The sequence below is a fragment of the Pseudophryne corroboree genome, chromosome 4, assembly GCF_028390025.1.
Source record: "Pseudophryne corroboree isolate aPseCor3 chromosome 4, aPseCor3.hap2, whole genome shotgun sequence".
Classification (NCBI taxonomy): domain Eukaryota; kingdom Metazoa; phylum Chordata; class Amphibia; order Anura; family Myobatrachidae; genus Pseudophryne; species Pseudophryne corroboree.
This window is the reverse complement of record NC_086447.1, coordinates 492,813,059-492,832,416: the sequence shown is the minus strand read 5'-3', so window position 1 is coordinate 492,832,416 and position 19,358 is coordinate 492,813,059. Positions and strand designations below refer to the sequence as shown.

Genomic DNA, 19,358 nt, shown 5'->3' with positions numbered 1-19,358 from the left:
TATGTACATTTTATTGCAGGACCCTGTTGCATACCTCCCAGCATTCTGTGATTGAAAAGAGGGACTTGGCCTAACCAAAAGGGGGCGTGGCCTCGCGGCACTGCCGCGATCGCGAGTCACGCCCCCATTTTTCATCACTAAAGGGGGCATGACCAGCGCTCTGTGAGCCGCTGGCATGCCTCCTCTCCCTGTCTTCAGTGAATAGACGCTGTACGCATGCGCACAGCGTCTATTTTCCGCTGTTCTGCAGCGATGACAGGAGCCTCCCAACTGCCCCTTCGACACTGCGGCCCGCGGGTGGGACAGCGGGACAGTCCCAAAAAAACGGGACTGTCCCGCGAAAATCGGGACAGTTGGGAGGTATGCTGTTGTTATACACATAGGGGTAGTAGTATTATAACGGCAGGAAGCAATAGCAACAAGAGATGTTAACATCTTGGATGCCGGAGTGAAAACTCCCACTTCCAGCGATTCACCTAGTGCTGATTAGTATTAATTCTATTACATCAGTGGTTCCCAAACATTTTTAACTCATGGCGCACAAGAGTATCAGCATTTTTTCACGGCACCCTTATGATAAAAGTTTTCTATTGATAAATTTAGAAAAAAATATTCAATTAAATAAATTGTAGATACCTGTCGTTCTTGGGTGCAATTATGTGGTGGTGACAGTTGTGCTTCTGATTGTCCACATGTTCTAAGATACAGCCACCAGCACTGGTTTAGTAATTTGGGGGCAGATGTATTAACCTGGAGAAGGCATAAGGAAGTGATAAACCAGTGATATGTGCAAGGTGATAAAGGCACCAGCCAATCAGCTCCAATATGTAAATTAACAGTTAGGATCTGATTGGCTGGTGCGTTTATCACCTTGCACATATCACTGGTTTATCACCTCCTTATGCCTTCTCCAGGTTAATACATCTGCCCCTTGATTTGGTCCTGGACCACCAATCCCAGGCACCGCTGCAAGAGCCTTGCGGCGGGATCAGTACGAAATCCCGCTGGACGGGATCCCGGCGTTCAAAATACCGACACCGGAATCCCGACCAGCACAATCCCAACAGGGGTGGCGAGCGGAACGCAGCCCCTTGCGGGCTCGCTGCGCTCACCACGCTCGGCACACTATTTTATTCTCCCTCTATGGGTGGCGTGGACACCCACGGAGGGAGAATATGTCGGGATTGTGCCGGTCGGGATTCCGGTGTCGGTATTTCAACCGCAGGGATTCCGTCCGGCGGGATCTTGACCGCATCCCCTTGCGGCAACCCAGGGAGCCTTGGCACACAGTTTGGGAACCACTGTATTAGATTGTTGGATAACACAATGAAATGTCTTGTGTAGATGCAGATGTTTCCATTTGCTGTTACTTTTAATGTTGTGTGACAAGAACACTGGGATAGTGTTTGAGGGCAGGTATATTTGTCCCAGGTTCTTGTCTTACATGTTTTAGAAAATGTTAACTTCTAGGAAAAATGCTTTTTGTTTTGTCTGAACCTTTTCAGTTTGCTGTAAAAGCTGGGTAAAGGCTCTGAGAGAGAGATAAGGCGAGTTCTAGACATTGGGCCCAGTTCGGGTCTTTGGCCTCACAGAGGGCTAATCAGGGTTTCAGCTGTGTAAGAGTGTTATAGTGCTTCTAACCTGATTAGTATGGGCAGACTGCCTGGGAAGGCTGCAGGATCTGTGTGTGAGAGACACGCTTTCTGATGCAAGTAAGCTATACAGTATGTACTGAAGAACTCTGTGTTTTGTTTAGTGACAGTTAGGAATATCTTATGTTTAGTTAGTGCCGGACAGGCAAGGTATTTTTATTTTTGGGTTTTGTTTTATTTTCTGTTTCAATAAAACTGGCCGGGGTCAGTTGTACCAGAAACTGGACTTGTGTTGTTCCTCAGCTGCTGCGTGCGGCCATATTCCCCAGGAAAAGGCGCCTTGCACCCCTACAGTGTTACAACTTGGTGGAGAATGCGAGCACACCGTTCTGCGCATAAGTGAAAGCAGCAGCTTTGTGAGGCCTGCAGAAAACGGTGGTTTATGCAGATACAGCCCAGTGTGAAGTTACTGAGACTCACCCCTGAGGGTTTGATATATGTCCTGGGTGAAAGCAGCTACAAAGCCGCCTGAAAAATCTGTCGACATGGAGGATCTGCTTAAAGCCTTGCTGCAAGCTACAGCGGCTCAGCAGGAGGCCAACCGACAGCAGCAGGTGGCAATGGAAGAAAATAGGAGACAACAGCAGGTGGCAATGGAGGAAAATTGGAGACTACAGCAGGAGGCCAACAGACAGCAGCAGGTGGCAATGGAGGAAAATATAAGACAGCAGCAGGTGGCAATGGAGGAAAATAAGAGACAACAGCAGGCAGTTGTTGATGAACTTTACAGGCAACAGCGTCAGGATAGAGAGGCCTTAACAGAAGTGGTGCAGAGCCTTGCAGCCCGGATTGGAGATGTGGCCGTCAGTGCTCCGACCAGCTCTAGTTCTATACGGGCCAGTCACTTCCTGCAGAAAATGACAGAGGCTGATGATGTGGAGGCCTACTTGACCACGTTTGAAAGGACTGCAGAGCGTGAGAACTGGCCAAAAGCACAGTGGGCCAGTCTGCTGGCACCTTTCCTGTCAGGTGAGCCCCAAAAAGCTTACTTTGATTTAAGCCCTGCTGAGGCTCGGGACTATGATAAACTAAAGACTGAGATCCTGACCCGCCTGGGAGTCACGCTGTCAGTACGAGCACAACGGGTGCACCGTTGGCTGTACGCCATGGAGAAGCCTCCGCGCTCCCAGATGCACGACCTTATTCAGCTAACAAAAAAATGGCTACAGCCAGAGACATTAACTGGTCCCCAGATGGTGGAAAGAGTCGTCATGGACCGCTACTTGAGATCTTTGCCCATGGTCCTGCGCAAGTGGGTGAGCCATGGAAACCCGGGTACTGCTGACCAATTAGTGGACATGGTAGAGAGGTATTTGGCAGCAGAGGAACTACTGATGACCACCCAGCAACCCATAGATCCTCGACAGCGCCCTTCAGTAAAGACTGGTAAGACTGTTCCGTGGGAAAACGTTGCTGGGCGGTTAAGAGAACGCAAGGCTGGAGAGACTGTAAACACTGGCCCTGGAGACAGGCCAATGGGGCTAGAACGGTCTATGCTGCCCAAACGGGTTGATAATCGTGTGGTTAAATGTTTTAGGTGTGGTATGCCAGGTCATGTTATTGCCAATTGCCCAGTCACGCAAGAACCCATGCAATGTGATGCTGCCTTTGAATGTCGCAGAATGTCTTTCTTTGCTAGGTTAGCCTGTACTGTGGTACCTTCACCTGAGCTGGAAAAACAAATGTGTGATGTGTTCTTAGAGGGTAACCGGGTAGAGGCCTTGCTAGATTCAGGAAGTTTAGTTACCCTCGTGAAAGCTGGGTTAGTGAACCCCTTAAAGGTCCAGCAAATACCTATTGGGGTAACTTGCATACATGGGGATACCCAACATTATGCCACTGCTGAGGTGAATATAGAAACTTGTTGTGGGTCAGCAATGGTTAAAGTGGGACTGGTCCCTACCTTGGTGCATGAGGCCATAATAGGGAGGGATTTTCCTCATTTTTGGAAACTGTGGGAATCACGGTTATCAACAGATGTGAGAAGTAAAAAGCCAGTTGATAATACCGGTGATTTTATGGATGTACGTGGGTCTTCGGAACTTTCTGGCCCTTTGCTAGTTTGGCTGGGGAAGTGACAGATGGGGAGTCCAGTGAGGACCCTCTTGCCGGGAACAGAGACATAGTAGTTAGAACTGAAAGCGTGCCTGACCTGGAGGTAAAGAAGGATCTGTTTGCGTCTGAACAGTTAAAGGATCCTACCTTAATAAAGGCTAGAGAGAATGTTAAGATTGTTAATGGGGAACCTGTGGTACCAGGTGACAGGGTTACGTATCCCCACATGGCCATCTGTAATGAGCTCTTGTACCACATTGTCAAAAGGGGTGAGGATGTGGTGGAACAGCTGGTAGTTCCCCAGCCTTATCGGAGAACGGTACTAGATTTAGCTCATAGTCACGTTACCGCAGGACATTTAGGGGCAGAAAAAACCACTGAAAGAGTTTTACAAAGGTTCTTTTGGCCAGGGGTTTATAAAGAAGTGTCTGAATATTGTTCTTCCTGTCCTGAATGCCAGTATCATGCCCCTAGACCCCATTTCAGGAGCCCACTAGTTCCCATGCCTATTATAGAGGTCCCGTTTGACAGAATAGCCATGGATCTCGTGGGGCCCTTGTTAAAGTCTGCTCGGGGCCATCAGTATATCCTGGTAATTATGGACTATGCCACTCGATATCCTGAGGCTGTCCCTTTACGCACTATCACAACCAAGGCGATAGCTAGGGAGCTGGTGCAGGTATTTAGTAGAGTGGGAATACCAAAAGAAATTTTGACTGACCAAGGTACTCCATTTATGTCAAGGATCATGAAAGAGTTGTGCAAGTTATTTAAGGTCACTCACCTCAGGACGTCCATCTACCATCCCCAAACTGACGGGTTGGTGGAAAGGTTTAATAAAACATTAAAAAGTATGTTAAAAAAGGTTGTTGAGAGAGATGGGAAAAACTGGGATTGTTTGTTGCCCTACTTGTTAATGGCCATCAGAGAAGTTCCTCAGTCCTCTACTGGGTTTTCTCCATTTGATTTGTTGTATGGTAGACACCCCAGAGGGCTGTTGGATATTGCCAAAGAGACGTGGGAAGGACAGCCCACTCCTTATAGAAGCGTTATTGAGCATGTAACACAAATGCAGGATAGGATTGCAGCCGTGGTACCTGTTGTCAGAGAGCACATGGAACAGGCCCAAAGTGCTCAACAGAGGGTCTATAACCGGAGTGCCAAGATACGGGAATTTGCTCCTGGAGATAGAGTTCTTGTTTTGGTACCCACTGTGGAAAGCAAATTCCTAGCTAAATGGCAGGGTCCATTTGAGATTAGGGAAAAAGTGAATGAGGTTAATTACAAAGTATACCAGCCGGGAAAGAGAAAACCCGAACAGATCTACCATGTTAACTTAATCAAACCCTGGAAAGATAGGTTGTCTCTGTCAGCGGAGCCTTGCCCTTCGGTGTCTTCACCCCGGTTGCTTCCCGCAGTGAAGGTGTCAGAGACATTATCAGCTGATCAGAACAATCAGGTTAAAGAATTTCTCATCCAAAATAGGGAGGTATTTTCAGAGCTGCCTGGCCGAACAACCATAATAAAACATGACATTGTCACAGAACCAGGGGTCAGGGTTCATTTAAAGCCATATAGGATTCCTGAAGCTCAGCGAGAAGCTATTTCTAAGGAAGTTAAAACCATGTTAGAACTGGGAGTCATAGAGGAGTCTAACAGTGAGTGGTCCAGTCCCATAGTGCTCATCCCGAAGCCCGACGGTAGCATACGCTTCTGTAATGACTTTCGTAAGTTAAATGAGGTGTCCAAGTTTGACGCATACCCCATGCCCCGTGTGGATGAGCTTGTAGAAAGGCTGGGAACAGCCAGGTTTCTCACCACATTGGACCTGACCAAAGGTTACTGGCAAATACCTTTATCTGATAGCGCCAAAGAAAAAACAGCCTTTTCGGTTCCGGAGGGGCTGTACCAGTATAAGATGTTACCCTTTGGGTTGCATGGGGCTCCAGCAACCTTTCAACGGGCGATGGATAAAATTTTGAGGCCCCATAGAAAATATGCAGCTGCCTATTTGGATGATGTGGTAATTCACAGTACAGACTGGGGGTCCCATTTGGTTAAAGTACAAGCAGTACTGGACTCAATCAGAGAGGCAGGGTTAACTGCTAACCCAAAGAAGTGCTGCCTCGCAATGGAGGAGGTCAAATACTTGGGCTTCACCATAGGCAGAGGTCTGATTAGGCCCCAATTGAATAAAGTTGATGCTATTCAAAACTGGCCTCGTCCAGTGAATAAAAAACAGGTAAGGGCTTTTTTGGGAATTACTGGGTACTATAGACGGTTTATTCCTAATTTTGCGACCACAGCGGTGCCGTTGTCAGACCTTACCAAAGGGAAGCAGTCAAATGTGGTGAAATGGAACCCTGATGCAGAAAAGGCGTTCCAAGCGTTAAAAGTGGCTTTGTGTTCACAACCGGTGTTGATAACACCAGATTTTTCAAAAGAATTTGTGGTACAGACAGATGCCTCAGAGGTAGGGATAGGTGCTGTGCTGTCCCAAACCAGAGATGGGGACGAACACCCTATCATTTATTTGAGTAGGAAACTCAATGAGCATGAAAAAAGGTATGCCATTGTGGAAAAGGAGGCTTTGGCCATTAAGTGGGCACTAGATACCTTGAGATATTACCTCTTGGGTAGACAATTCAGACTAGTGACAGACCATGCCCCTTTAAAATGGATGTATGTAAATAGAGGCAAGAATGCTCGTGTAACTAGATGGTTTCTAGCGTTGCAGGACTTTAAGTTTACTGTCGAACATAGACCGGGAACACAATTGGCCAACGCAGATGCATTGTCTCGCATCTTCTGTTTGGGGGCTACAAGTGTTCCGGCCCCTAGGTCGAAACAGGGGAGGGGGATATGTGACAAGAACACTGGGATAGTGTTTGAGGGCAGGTATATTTGTCCCAGGTTCTTGTCTTACATGTTTTAGAAAATGTTAACTTCTAGGAAAAATGCTTTTTGTTTTGTCTGAACCTTTTCAGTTTGCTGTAAAAGCTGGGTAAAGGCTCTGAGAGAGAGATAAGGCGAGTTCTAGACATTGGGCCCAGTTCGGGTCTTTGGCCTCACAGAGGGCTAATCAGGGTTTCAGCTGTGTAAGAGTGTTATAGTGCTTCTAACCTGATTAGTATGGGCAGACTGCCTGGGAAGGCTGCAGGATCTGTGTGTGAGAGACACGCTTTCTGATGCAAGTAAGCTATACAGTATGTACTGAAGAACTCTGTGTTTTGTTTAGTGACAGTTAGGAATATCTTATGTTTAGTTAGTGCCGGACAGGCAAGGTATTTTTATTTTTGGGTTTTGTTTTATTTTCTGTTTCAATAAAACTGGCCGGGGTCAGTTGTACCAGAAACTGGACTTGTGGTGTTCCTCAGCTGCTGCGTGCGGCCATATTCCCCAGGAAAAGGCGCCTTGCACCCCTACAGTGTTACAGTTGACATTGAGTACCACAAATAAATCGATCTGGTTGACATGGAAAATCCCTTGAGGCTAGCTTTTCATATTGGTTCAGTAGAGCTTATTAACTTCTGATGTACGGAGTCTGAAAATATAAACACAGTTGACAAAAAATGTCAGGCAGTTTATGAGCTCTAAGGAGTAATGTTTATTTTGATAAATACAGTGTGATTTAAAATGAAAATGTTATGAAAAAGTAGCTGAGTATTTAATTAATCTGTTATAGAAAATAGATCAGTAACTGTAAATGACAGCCTATGGCTATGTGCAAATGGGTTCCTACATAGAACAGATTCACTATTTCTCTTCACCACATATAAACCAATATCCGTTTTTAGGACTAGATCACCAGTAATATAGGCAGCCACAAACATTGGAAAGAGATGTACTCCATTCATGCAATCAATCCTCCTTTGGCATAAAAAGAAAATCTCGCCACAAATGGGAAAAAACAGGAAAAAGCAAATAATATAATTTTATTATGTGGGGTCCTATTAAGCACATTAATAATTGAGGGCCCTATTTTGTGAAATACTCTGAATTGGGGGCACTGCTGTTTGGCATAACCTAAGTTGGGAGATCAACTGTGTGGCATTTCCTTAACCTTTTACCATGGATCACTCATCAGATTGCATGAAATTTTAATATGGTGAATTTAGATTGTTTTTAAAGTTGGGTGCACTAGACGATACGCTCCATGAATTTTATCGTTGAACGAATTTCCTTGAACTTCCCGGAGTCCCGGACAAATGATATTGAGTGTACACAATGAGGGTGGGAACTACGCATTTCCTTATGTACTAACCCCGACCGCCGGGTATTTGCCCCTGAGGGTATCGGCAACTATTGATGGTGATACCCTATAGAAGCCTATGGGCTTCTTACCGCCGCATGCCCCCCCCCCCCCATCGCTCAGGACGACCCCTCTCCCCCTCAGCATACCACCGTCCTGTAAGCTAGTGTGGCCCCCCTCCTCCTTCTCCCCCGCGGCACACCCATTTGTCCTTCCGGCTGCAGAGGGGGGTGGAGGGGCCCCGGGGCTCCCTACACACACACATCACAAGGTGACGGAGGCCGGCACAAACCCTCTCCTCGGAACTGTCACTGATCGCAGTCACCCTTGGCATTGCATTGCGACACTAATCTCATATGTTAGTACATATGTGATTAGCATCGTTGCGATGACCCGCGATCAGTGATAGTACATCCGCCCTGAGTGATTTTTAAAAAGACCAACGATATACAGGTATTACAGGGCGGTTGGGCAGGACTATAGGAGGGGATAAATAGCGGCGGCCATTATTCCTTATTGCAGTTATTCTCTGTGGCCAGTTTGGTTAGGTTATACCTGTTGAACGCTGTTACATTGCTAGATTGTTCTGCTTCGTATTTGGCTTGCTTTATCAAAGTGTGTCTACTTCTATCATTACCGACTGATGACAGTATATGCTGGAGTTACGTTGAAAACCGAGAGGTCGCAGAATAGGAGAAGGCTTTGCTCTTGCTGGACGAAGGAGTGGCTGTTGCGGAGGGATTCTCTCATGTGCCGCAACTTTGGAAGATCCACGAGAATAACCCGGAACTTCTTGCGTATAGATGATGCCACCTTCAGTGAGTTGCTGGGTCTGGTGACGCCTCACATCCAGAAGCAGGATACTAGGCTGCGGAGGGACATACATGCCGTGGAGAGGCTGGTCACAACCCTGCGATTCTTGGCGACTGGCAGATCCTTGCAAGACTTGAAGTTAGGGTCTGTCATCTCACCTCAGGCTTTGGGGCTCATCATTCCGGAGACCTGCAAAACGATCGACCCTGTACTCTACTCAGGCAGCAGTACTTCAAGGTAAGAAAATTTTTGATGTCCCACACTACTATATGCTGCTGCCCACCATTGTATGCCCCCTCATTTTAACCCCCCCCCCGGTATATGCTGCATTACTCTATTTTATACCCCCCCCCCCCATCCCTTTCCAGAGTGTGCTTTGCTGCCACCTTCATGGTATATGATGTTATTCTCCATTGTATGCCCCAAAAGTGTGTTTTTCTGCCTACTTCATGGTTAATGCTGCTTTTATCATGTTTGCCCCCCAAGTGTTTTTTGCTGCCCCTTCATGGTATATGCTGTTTTAAACAAATATATGCCCCCTAAGTGTCATATCCTGCACCGCTTATGGTTTATGCTGCTGGCCACAACTGTATGCCCCCCAAGTGTGATTTGCTTCACCCCTTATGGTTTATGCTACTGGGTCATTCCATGGTAACAAACGTCACATTTTGAAATATATTTCATGTGAAATATATTTTTTTGGAGCATGTGTTTTGAATATTTTGTGCAAAGTAAATGTTGTTTGTGTGGTACATGATATGCTTTCATTTTGATGCAAAGCTTGTCATAAAAACTGGTAACAAACGTTACATAAAAAGACCATTTTCATGGAATGACCCTACTGTACACCAATGTATGCCCTCAAAAGTGGGTTTTGCTGCCACCTTTATGGTTTATGCTGCTAGGCAGATATGGTATGTTTTTAAAAATGAAGTAATAGATAAAATGCACGTTAAGCGTTTCTTTTCTATTTTTATTCTAGTTACCCTCATCTGAGGAGTGGCTAAGTATTGCTGCGGATTTTGAAGACCCTTTTTTATTATTGGCTCATCTCTAAAAGCCTCAGTCTTCCTCCTGCTTCACAGTGCAAGAATGGACTGAATTATGTATTTGTTGCAGATGAGGCTATTGTATTGCATGAGCATGTCCTCAAACCCTATGCTCAAAGGGGTTTGATGACTGAGAGGAGGATCTTCAATTATCGCCTTTCCAGGACACGCCATCCAGTGGAAAATGCATTTTCGCATAAACTTCCAAGTGTACAAAATAGACTGGGTTGTGGTGGCATGTTGTGCCCTTCATAACTTCCTCAGGCACAAAAACACGTCACACTGAACACCATGTGCAGCACTTCCAGAACCTCCAGACAACATTGTGGACAATGATATGTTCACTTCTTTACGTCGAGCAGGGGTTACAGAAGTGTCCTCTGGAGAAGCCAAAAAGATCAGGGAAGACTACCTGGCATATTTTAATGGAGAGGGGGCAGTGCCATGGCAGGAAAAAAAAGTATTAATTAAAGCCCTGCAAAAAAAAAAAAAATTAGTGCACTATCTCAAAAACCGGCTAAACTTCAATATTTTTTTTATTTATATTCTTGTCCAATAAAACATTTAGTTTCTTTGAATAATGTGTGGTGTCCATTTAATCGGTATGCAGTTGTGTGCGCCGGTCACTATACCGATGCCGGGATCCCGACCAATTCAGAGCCCGTCAGTCAGCATGGACTATTCCCACTCGCGGGTGTCCGCGACACCCATAGAGTGGGAATAGAACCTGTGGCAAGCGCAGCGAGCCACCGAGCCCGCAAGAGGCTTTGTTGCGCATGCTCCTTCACTGACAATCTAAAGATCAGTATCCTGGCGCTGGTTTGGTGACCGGCGGGATCCCAAACACCAGTCACCCAAACCCAACCACACTTAATCAAAAAATTTTAAAACTACTGCTTGGCATGCATAATTGATGGGCTTGAGTATTGTAGTGCTTATACTGGGTGTCATGTCTTTAGAATTGCAAATGTTTAAAATGACATTACCTATAGGTGCCCACCAAACCTATCCTCCCTATACACCCGTATCCTAGTCTTCCTTCTAGGCTGTTTTAGCTGGCTTCACAATGTTGAGAAGTGTAAAAACAACCTGGCCATTTTGGAAATGTTCCAAAAAAACATATATATATGAAGTGTGAAAGTATTCATCGAATTTAACTTTGTATAGCTTTTCTCTTACGTCCTAGAGGATGCTGGGGACTCCAAAAGGACCATGGGGTATAGACGGGATCCGCAGGAGCTTGGGCACACTAAAAAGACTTAAGACTGGGTGTGAACTGGCTCCTCCCTCTATGCCCCTCCTCCAGACCTCAGTTAGACTTTGTGCCCAGGAGTGACTGGATGCACACTAGGGGAGCTCTACTGAGTTTCTCTAGAAAATACTTTTTGTTAGGTTTTTTATTTTCAGGGAGCACTGCTGGCTACAGACTCCCTGCAGCATGGGAGTGAGGGGAGAGAAGCAGGACCTACTTCTGTGAGTTTCAAGGCTCTGCTTCTCGGCTACTGGACACCATTAGCTCCAGAGGGTTCGATCACTTGGTGCGCCTAGCTGCTTGTTCCCGGAGCCACGCCGTCACCCCCTCACAGAAGCCAGAAGACAGAAGTCGGGTGAGTATGAGAAGATCAGAAGACTTCAGGACGGCAGAAGACTTCAGTGACGGAAGGTACAGCACAGCGGTAACGCTGTGCTCCATGCTCCCACACACATCACCAACGGTTTTTCACCTGGTGCAGGACGCTGGGGGGCGCCTTGGGCAGCATGTTACTGAAGTTTCTTAGGGCGGCACAAAGATTGTGGGTGCCTCGGCACCGTGTACAGACCCCCGCCGGCATTTTTAAACAGTTTTGAAGTTGGCGGGCCGAATCGCGCCGGGAAGGGGGCGGAGCTTCGTCCCGCAGCTCACCGGCGCTATTTTCCCTGCAACACGCGGCTGAGGGATAGAGACGCTGCGGGGACCTCCACGCTTCTCCAAGTAACGGATGGGGGGGCTTTTTCAGAGGGGGGCCGCAGTGTGGTGCTTAATAGTGAGATAAGGCAGCGCTTGGTACATATATCGTTTCTTGCGATATATGGGCGCTGAGCTGTGAGCTGGCATACTCCCTCTGTGTCCTCTATCTGGGCTTTATTGTAAGCCTGTCACCTAGCAGGGACGTTCTGTGTGTTGTGGTGTGTCGGTACTATGTGTCGGCATGTCTGAGGCTGAAGCTTATTCACCGGAGGAGGTTATTGGGGGAGCGGATGCGGGGCTAGAGTTGGGACTGTCGACGCAGCCGACACCTGATTTGCTAGCATTGCTCAGTACGATAAACTCGAATGTAGCTTCCTTATCAAAGAGATTAGATAAGTCTGAGGCACAGACCCAGGTGTGGAAAAAGTCCATGGAAGAGGCTTTGTCTCAGGTTCAGACCCCGTGGTAGATACTGATACCGACACGGACTCTGATTCCGACGTCTATTTCACTGAGGCAGCGTTACATCCACGTTTAGTTAAGAGTATTCAGTACATGATTGTGGCTATAAAAGATGTTTTACACATTTCTGATGAACCTGCGGTACAGGAAACTAGGATTTGCTTGTTCAAGGGAAAAAAACCTGAGGTGAAATTTTCCCCCTCTCATGAAATGAATACTCTTTGTGTAAAGGCTTGGGAGTCGCCGGATAAGAAATGGCAGATTCCCAAGAGAATTTACATGGCGTATCCTTTCCCCTCTGATGATAGGGAAAAATGGGAGGCATCTCCAACTGTTGACAAAGCTTTATCTCGTTTGTCTAAGAAAGTGGCGCTTCCGTCTCCTGACACGGCAGCTCTCAAAGATCCGGCGGATGGCAAGCTGGAGACGTCTCTGAAGTCCATTTTCGCTAATTCAGGTGCATTGCTCAGACCCGCTGTGGCGTCGGTATGGGTGAGTAGTGCTATTGCTAAATGGGCTGAGAATTTAGCTAATGATATGGATACTCTGGATAAAGATAATGTCCTTCTAACACTGTCAGGTTCGGTTTTGTTTGTGTCCCCGGAGGGGGCGCTAGTGGGTCAGTGGAGGTTGGAGGGAAGAAGTGAGGAGGCTGAATTGGGTTTCTGCGCATGGGCGCAATGATGTTTTATTAACAGAAAAGTTCACACAATAAGGCAGCAGAAATAAACAGTAAGGAATGCAATGATAATGGTGCAGCGTAAAAGCTGAGCGTCTATGGCAAATGTAATATGACAGTATGATGAATGAGTTCACTGGTATGGGAACCAGAGTTTAAAACGTGGAGCCAGCAGAGATGGTGATATATGGGTAGCAAACCTGGTAGCAGATGCAGGAGACTTGGTAAAAGTTCACAGTGCAGTTGATGAGGCACAGGCAGCTAGCAAGCTGCTTCACAGGTGAGGTGATGGAATGCACCTGGAGAGAGAGAGTCTCTACTGCTGAGGCTGAAGCACACTGTAGATGTAGATAGGTGTGGAGCCAGATAGTAAACGCAGGGATTGCTGATGCTTGTAGTTCCACGGAGATGCAGGAAGGTAACCAGGAACACGGAGGAACAGGAAGGTAACCAGGAACACGGAGGATCCAGGAAGGTAATCAGGAACACGGAGGAACAGGAAGGTAACCAGGAACACGGAGGATTCAGGAAGGTAACCAGGAACACGGAGGATCCAGGCACATGGGTCGCAGGAGTGACACAAAGTTCAGGACAACTACAGGCTCATCCTGCAGCTTCTGATATACCCCCTGGTGTGCAGGCATTGGCTGGAGTGGAACGAGGAGGTGCGGCCAAGCTCCGGATTGGCCGCCGCACTCAGACTGATGGAAACTGTCATGGCGGCGCCCATGCCGCGGCCCAGCGGGAACGCGGCGTGCTCTCATGCCTGCTGACAACAGGAGTGCTCCCAGGCCTAGGATGATATCCGGCGACAGGGAGTCGGGTGACAGCAAAACGTAGGGACCCCGGACGGAGTCCGCACCGACGGACAGATGTAACTGTGGTGAGTCGATTCCTGACAGTACCCCCTCCTTTATGGGTGGGCACCGAACACCCACGTGGCTTGGAAGGGTGAGTTCTGTGGAAGACACGGACCAACCTTGGAGCATGGACGTCTGAAGAATTCACCCAGCTTCTCTCCTCAGGACCATAACCGGACCAGTCGATGAGGTATTGCAGACGACCGTACCGGCAACGAGAATCCAGAATCTTCTCTATTTCAAACTCTACGCCCCGCTGGGTTCGTATTCTGGGACCAACTGGAAGAGCTCTTTGGAAGCGATTCAGGACTAACGGTCTGAGGAGAGAGACATGAAAGGCATTAGGAATTCGTAACGAAGGAGGCAATTTGAGTTTGTAAGCCACAGGACTGATGACTCTTTCGATGGTGAAGGGACCGATGAAGCGCGGTGCGAACTTCATCGATGGCACTCTAAGACGGAGGTTCCGAGTGGAGAGCCAAACCTTGTCACCAGGCTTCAGGCTAGGAACTGCGCGTCTTTTACGGTTAGCAAAGAACTTATATCGACTGGAAGCTTTCTTGAGGGAAGCATGAATCTTCTTCCAGGTTGAAGAGAACTGACCCAAAACAGCAGTGGCGGCAGGAACATCGATGTTAGGAAGATCTTGAAAATCCGGAACACGAGGATGTTGTCCATATACAGCAAAGAATGGAGTTGTTTCTGTAGCAGTATGGTAGCGGAAGTTGTGGGCAAATTCGGCCCACGGAAGCAGATCCAACCAGTCATCCTGAGAAGATGAAACATAAAGTCTTAAAAAGGTTTTAACTCTTGGTTTACCCTCTCTGTCTGCCCATTTGTCTGAGGGTGGTAAGCTGACGAAAACTTGAGGCTGACTTGCATGGCAGAACAAAGAGCTCTCCAAAACCTTGCCACGAACTGAACTCCACGGTCGGATATAATTTCAGTGGGCAGTCCATGTAAACGGAAAATCTCCCGTAGGAAGATTTGAGCAAGTTTTGGGGCAGAAGGGAGACCCTGGAGAGGAACAAAATGAGCCATTTTGGTAAACCTGTCAACCACAACCCAGATGGTATTATATCCTTGAGAAGAGGGAAGGTCGGAGATGAAATCCATGGACAGGTGTGACCAGGGACGGCTGGGAACAGATAATGGCTGTAACTGTGAACAAAACAAATACCAACTGCGCTAACATATAAATTAAATTTTTATATTAATTAAAATCAATATCACAAATACACATACACATAAACAAACTAGAATAATATAATACGACACTGATAATGACAAGAAATAATATTTCTCTGACGTCCTAGTGGATGCTGGGAACTCCGTAAGGACCATGGGGAATAGACGGGCTCCGTAGGAGACTGGGCACTCTAAAAGAAAGATTAGGTACTATCTGGTGTGCACTGGCTCCTCCCTCTATGCCCCTCCTCCAGACCTCAGTTAGATTTCTGTGCCCGGCCGAGCTGGATGCACACTAGGGGCTCTCCTGAGCTCCTAGAAAGAAAGTATATGTTAGGTTTTTTATTTTACAGTGAGACCTGCTGGCAACAGGCTCACTGCAACGATTGACTAAGGGGAGAAGAAGCGTACCTACCTGCTTGCAGCTAGCTTGGGCTTCTTAGGCTACTGGACACCATTAGCTCCAGAGGGATCGACCGCAGGACCCGTCCTTGGTGTTCGTTCCCGGAGCCGCGCCGCCGTCCCCCTTACAGAGCCAGAAGCATGAAGATGGTCCGGAAAATCGGCGGCAGAAGACTTCAGTCTTCACCAAGGTAGCGCACAGCACTGCAGCTGTGCGCCATTGCTCCTCATGCACACTTCACACTCCGGTCACTGAGGGTGCAGGGCGCTGGGGGGGGGGCGCCCTGAGCAGCAATAAAAACACCTTGGCTGGCAAAATAATCACAATATATAGCCCCAGAGGCTATATATGTGATAATTACCCCTGCCAGAATCCATAAAAAAGCGGGAGAAAAGTCTGCGAAAAAGGGGCGGAGCTATCTCCCTCGGCACACTGGCGCCATTCTCTCTTCACAGTGTAGCTGTAAGACAGCTCCCCAGGCTCTCCCCTGTAGTTTTCAGGCTCAAAGGGTTAAAAAGAGAGGGGGGGCACTAAATTTAGGCGCAATATTGTTTATACAAGCAGCTATTGGGGAAAATTCACTCAGTGATAGTGTTTATCCCTACATTATATAGCGCTCTGGTGTGTGCTGGCATACTCTCTCTCTGTCTCCCCAAAGGGCTGTGTGGGGTCCTGTCCTCAGTCAGAGCATTCCCTGTGTGTGTGCGGTGTGTCGCTACGGCTGTGTCGACATGTTTGATGAGGAGGCTTATGTGGAGGCGGAGCAGATGCCGATAAATGGGATGTCGCCCCCTGTGGGCCGACACCAGAGTGGATGGATAGGTGGAAGGTATTAACCGACAGTGTCAACTCCTTACATAAAAAGCCGGATGACGTAACAGCTATGGGACAGCCGGCTTCTCAGCCCGCGCCTGCCCAGGCATCTCAAAGGCCATCAGGGGCTCAAAAACGCCCGCTCCCTCAGATGGCAGACACAGATGTCGACACGGAGTCTGACTCCAGTGTCGACGAGGTTGAGACATATACACAATCCACTAGGAACATCCGTTACATGATCCCGGCAATAAAAAATGTGTTACACATTTCTGACATTAACCCAAGTACCACTAAAAAAGGGTTTTATGTTTGGGGAGAAAAAGCAGGCAGTGTTTTGTTCCCCCATCAAATGAGTGAATGAAGTGTGAAAAAGCGTGGGTTCCCCCGATAAGAAACTGGTAATTTCTAAAAAGTTACTGATGGCGTACCTTTTCCCGCCAGAGGATAAGTTACGCTGGGAGATATCCCCTAGGGTGGATAAGGCGCTCACACGTTTGTCAAAAAAGGTGGCACTGCCGTCTTAGGATACGGCCACTTTGAAGGTACCTGCTGATAAAAAGCAGGAGGCTATCCTGAAGTCTGTATTTACACACTCAGGTACTAGACTGAGACCTGCAGATAGTGCTGCTGCAGCGTGGTCTGTAACCCTGTCAAACAGGGATACTAGTTTGCGAACATAAGACGTCGTCTTATATATGAGGGATGCACAGAGGGATATTTTGCCGGCTGGCATCCAGAATTAATGCAATGTCCATTCTGTCAGGAGGGTATTAGAGACCCGACACTGGACAGGTGTTGCTGACTTTAAAAGGCACATAGAGCCTTATAAGGGTGAGGAATTGTTTGGGGATGGTCTCTGGGACCTCGTATCCACAGCAACAGCTGGGAAGAAAATTTTTTACCTCAGGTTTCCTCACAGCCTAAGAAAGCACTGTATTATCAGGTACAGTCCTTTCGGCTTCAGAAAAGCAAGCGGGTCAAAGGCGCTTCCTTTCTGCACAGAAACGAGGGAAGAGGGAAAAAGCTGCACCAGTCAGCCAGTTCCCAGAATCAAAATTCTTCCCCCGCTTCCTCTGAGTCCACCGCATGACGCGGGGGCTCCACAGGCGTAGCCAGGTACGGTGGGGGGCCGCCTCAAAAATTTCAGCGATCAGTGGGCTCGCTCACAGGTGGATCCCTGGATCCTTCAAGTAGTATCTCAGGGGTACAGGCAGGAATTCGAGGCGTCTTCCCCCCCCCCCCCCCCCGCCGTTTCCTCAAATCTGCCTTGCCGACATCTCCCTCAGGCAGGGAGGCTGTGCTAGAGGCAATTCACAAGCTGTATTCCCAGCAGGTGATAGTCAAGGTGCCCCTACTTCAACAAGGACGGGGTTACTATGCCACACTGTTTGTGGTACCGAAACCGGACGGTTCGGTGAGACCCATTTTAAATTTGAAGTCCTTGAACACATACATAAAAAAAATTCAAGTTCAAGATGGAATCGCTCAGGGCGGTTATTGCAAGCCTGGAGGAGGGGGATTACATGGTATCCCTGGACATCAAGGATGCTTACCTACATGTCCCCATTTACCATCCTCACCAGGAGTACCTCAGATTTGTGGTACAGGATTGCCATTACCAATTCCAAACACTGCCGTTTGGACTGTCCACGGCACCGAGGGTCTTTACCAAGGTAATGGCAGAAATGATGATACTCCTTCGAAAAAAGGGAGTTTTTAATTATCCCGTACTTGGACGATCTCCTTATAAAGGCGAGGTCCATGGAGCAGTTGTTGGTCGGAGTAGCACTATCTCTGGAAGTGCTAAAACAGCACGGATGGATGCTATACATTCCAAAGTCACAGCTGGTTCCTACCACACGCCTGCTGTTCCTGGGGATGGTTCTGGACACAGAACAGAAAAAAGTGTTTCTCCCGCAGGAGAAAGCCAAGGAGCTGTCATCTCTAGTCAGAGACCTCCTGAAACCAAAACAGGTATCGGTGCATCACTGCACACGAGTCCTGGGAAAAATGGTAGCTTCTTACGAAGCAAAATTCCATTCGGCAGGTTCCATGCAAGAACCTTTCAGTGGGACCTCTTGGACAAGTGGTCGGAATCGCATCTTCAGATGCATCGGCTGATAACCCTGTCTCCAAGGACCAGGGTATCTCTACTGTGGTGGCTGCAGAGTGCTCATCTTCAAGAGGGCCGCAGATTCGGCATACAGGACTGGGTCCTGGTAACCACGGATGCCAGCCTTCGAGGCTGGGGGCAGTCACACAGGGAAGAAATTTCCAAGGACTTTGGTCAAGTCAGGAGTCGTCCCTACACATAAATATTCTGGAACTGAGGGCCATTTACAATGCCCTAAGTCTGGCAAGGCCTCTGCTTCAAAACCAGCCGGTACTGATCCAATCAGACAACATCACGGCAGTCGCCCATGTAAACCGACAGGGCGGCACAAGAAGCAGGATGGCGATGGCAGAAGCCACAAGGATTCTCCGATGGGCGGAAAATCACGTCTTAGCACTGTCAGCAGTGTTCATTCCGGGAGTGGACAACTGGGAAGCAGACTTCCTCAGCAGACACGACCGACACCCGGGAGAGTGGGGACTTCATCCAGAAGTCTTCCAACTGTTGGTAAACCGTTGGGAAAGGCCACAGGTGGACATGATGGCGTCCCGCCTAAACAAAAAACTAGATATTGCGCCAGGTCAAGGGACCCTCAGGCAATAGCTGTGGACGCTCTAGTGACACCGTGGGTGTACCAGTCGGTTTATGTATTCCCTCCTCTGCCTCTCATACCAAAGGTACTGAGAATAATAAGAAAACGAGGAGTAAGAACGATACTCGTGGTTCCGGATGGGCCAAGAAGAGCTTGGTACCCAGAACTTCAAGAAATAATATCAGAGGATCCATGGCCTCTACCGCTCAGACAGGATCTGCTACAGCAGGGGCCCTGTCTGTTCCAAGACTTACCGCGGCTGCGTTGGACGGCATGGCGGTTGAATTCCGGATCCTAAAGCAAAAGGGCATTCCGGAAGAAGTCATTCCTACGCTGATAAAAGCCAGGAAAGAAGTAACCGCAAACCATTATCACCGTATTTGGCGAAAATATGTTGCGTGGTGTGAGGCCAGGAAGGCCCCAACAGAGGAATTTCAGCTGGGTCGTTTTCTGCACTTCCTACAGTCAGGAGTGAC

General features: G+C 47.9%; 1 protein-coding gene and 1 long non-coding RNA gene across 3 annotated transcripts in view; both read left to right on the top strand.

Moving 5' to 3' along the window:
* Nucleotides 1-19,358, top strand: part of CDK19 (cyclin dependent kinase 19) — a 589,804-nt gene that overhangs the window by 24,081 nt on the left and 546,365 nt on the right. The window lies entirely within an intron of this gene.
* Nucleotides 6,861-10,402, top strand: LOC134909831 (uncharacterized). The gene is made up of 3 exons (XR_010176039.1): nucleotides 6,861-6,901; nucleotides 8,610-9,009; nucleotides 9,755-10,402. It is a non-coding gene; the product is annotated as an uncharacterized LOC134909831 (long non-coding RNA).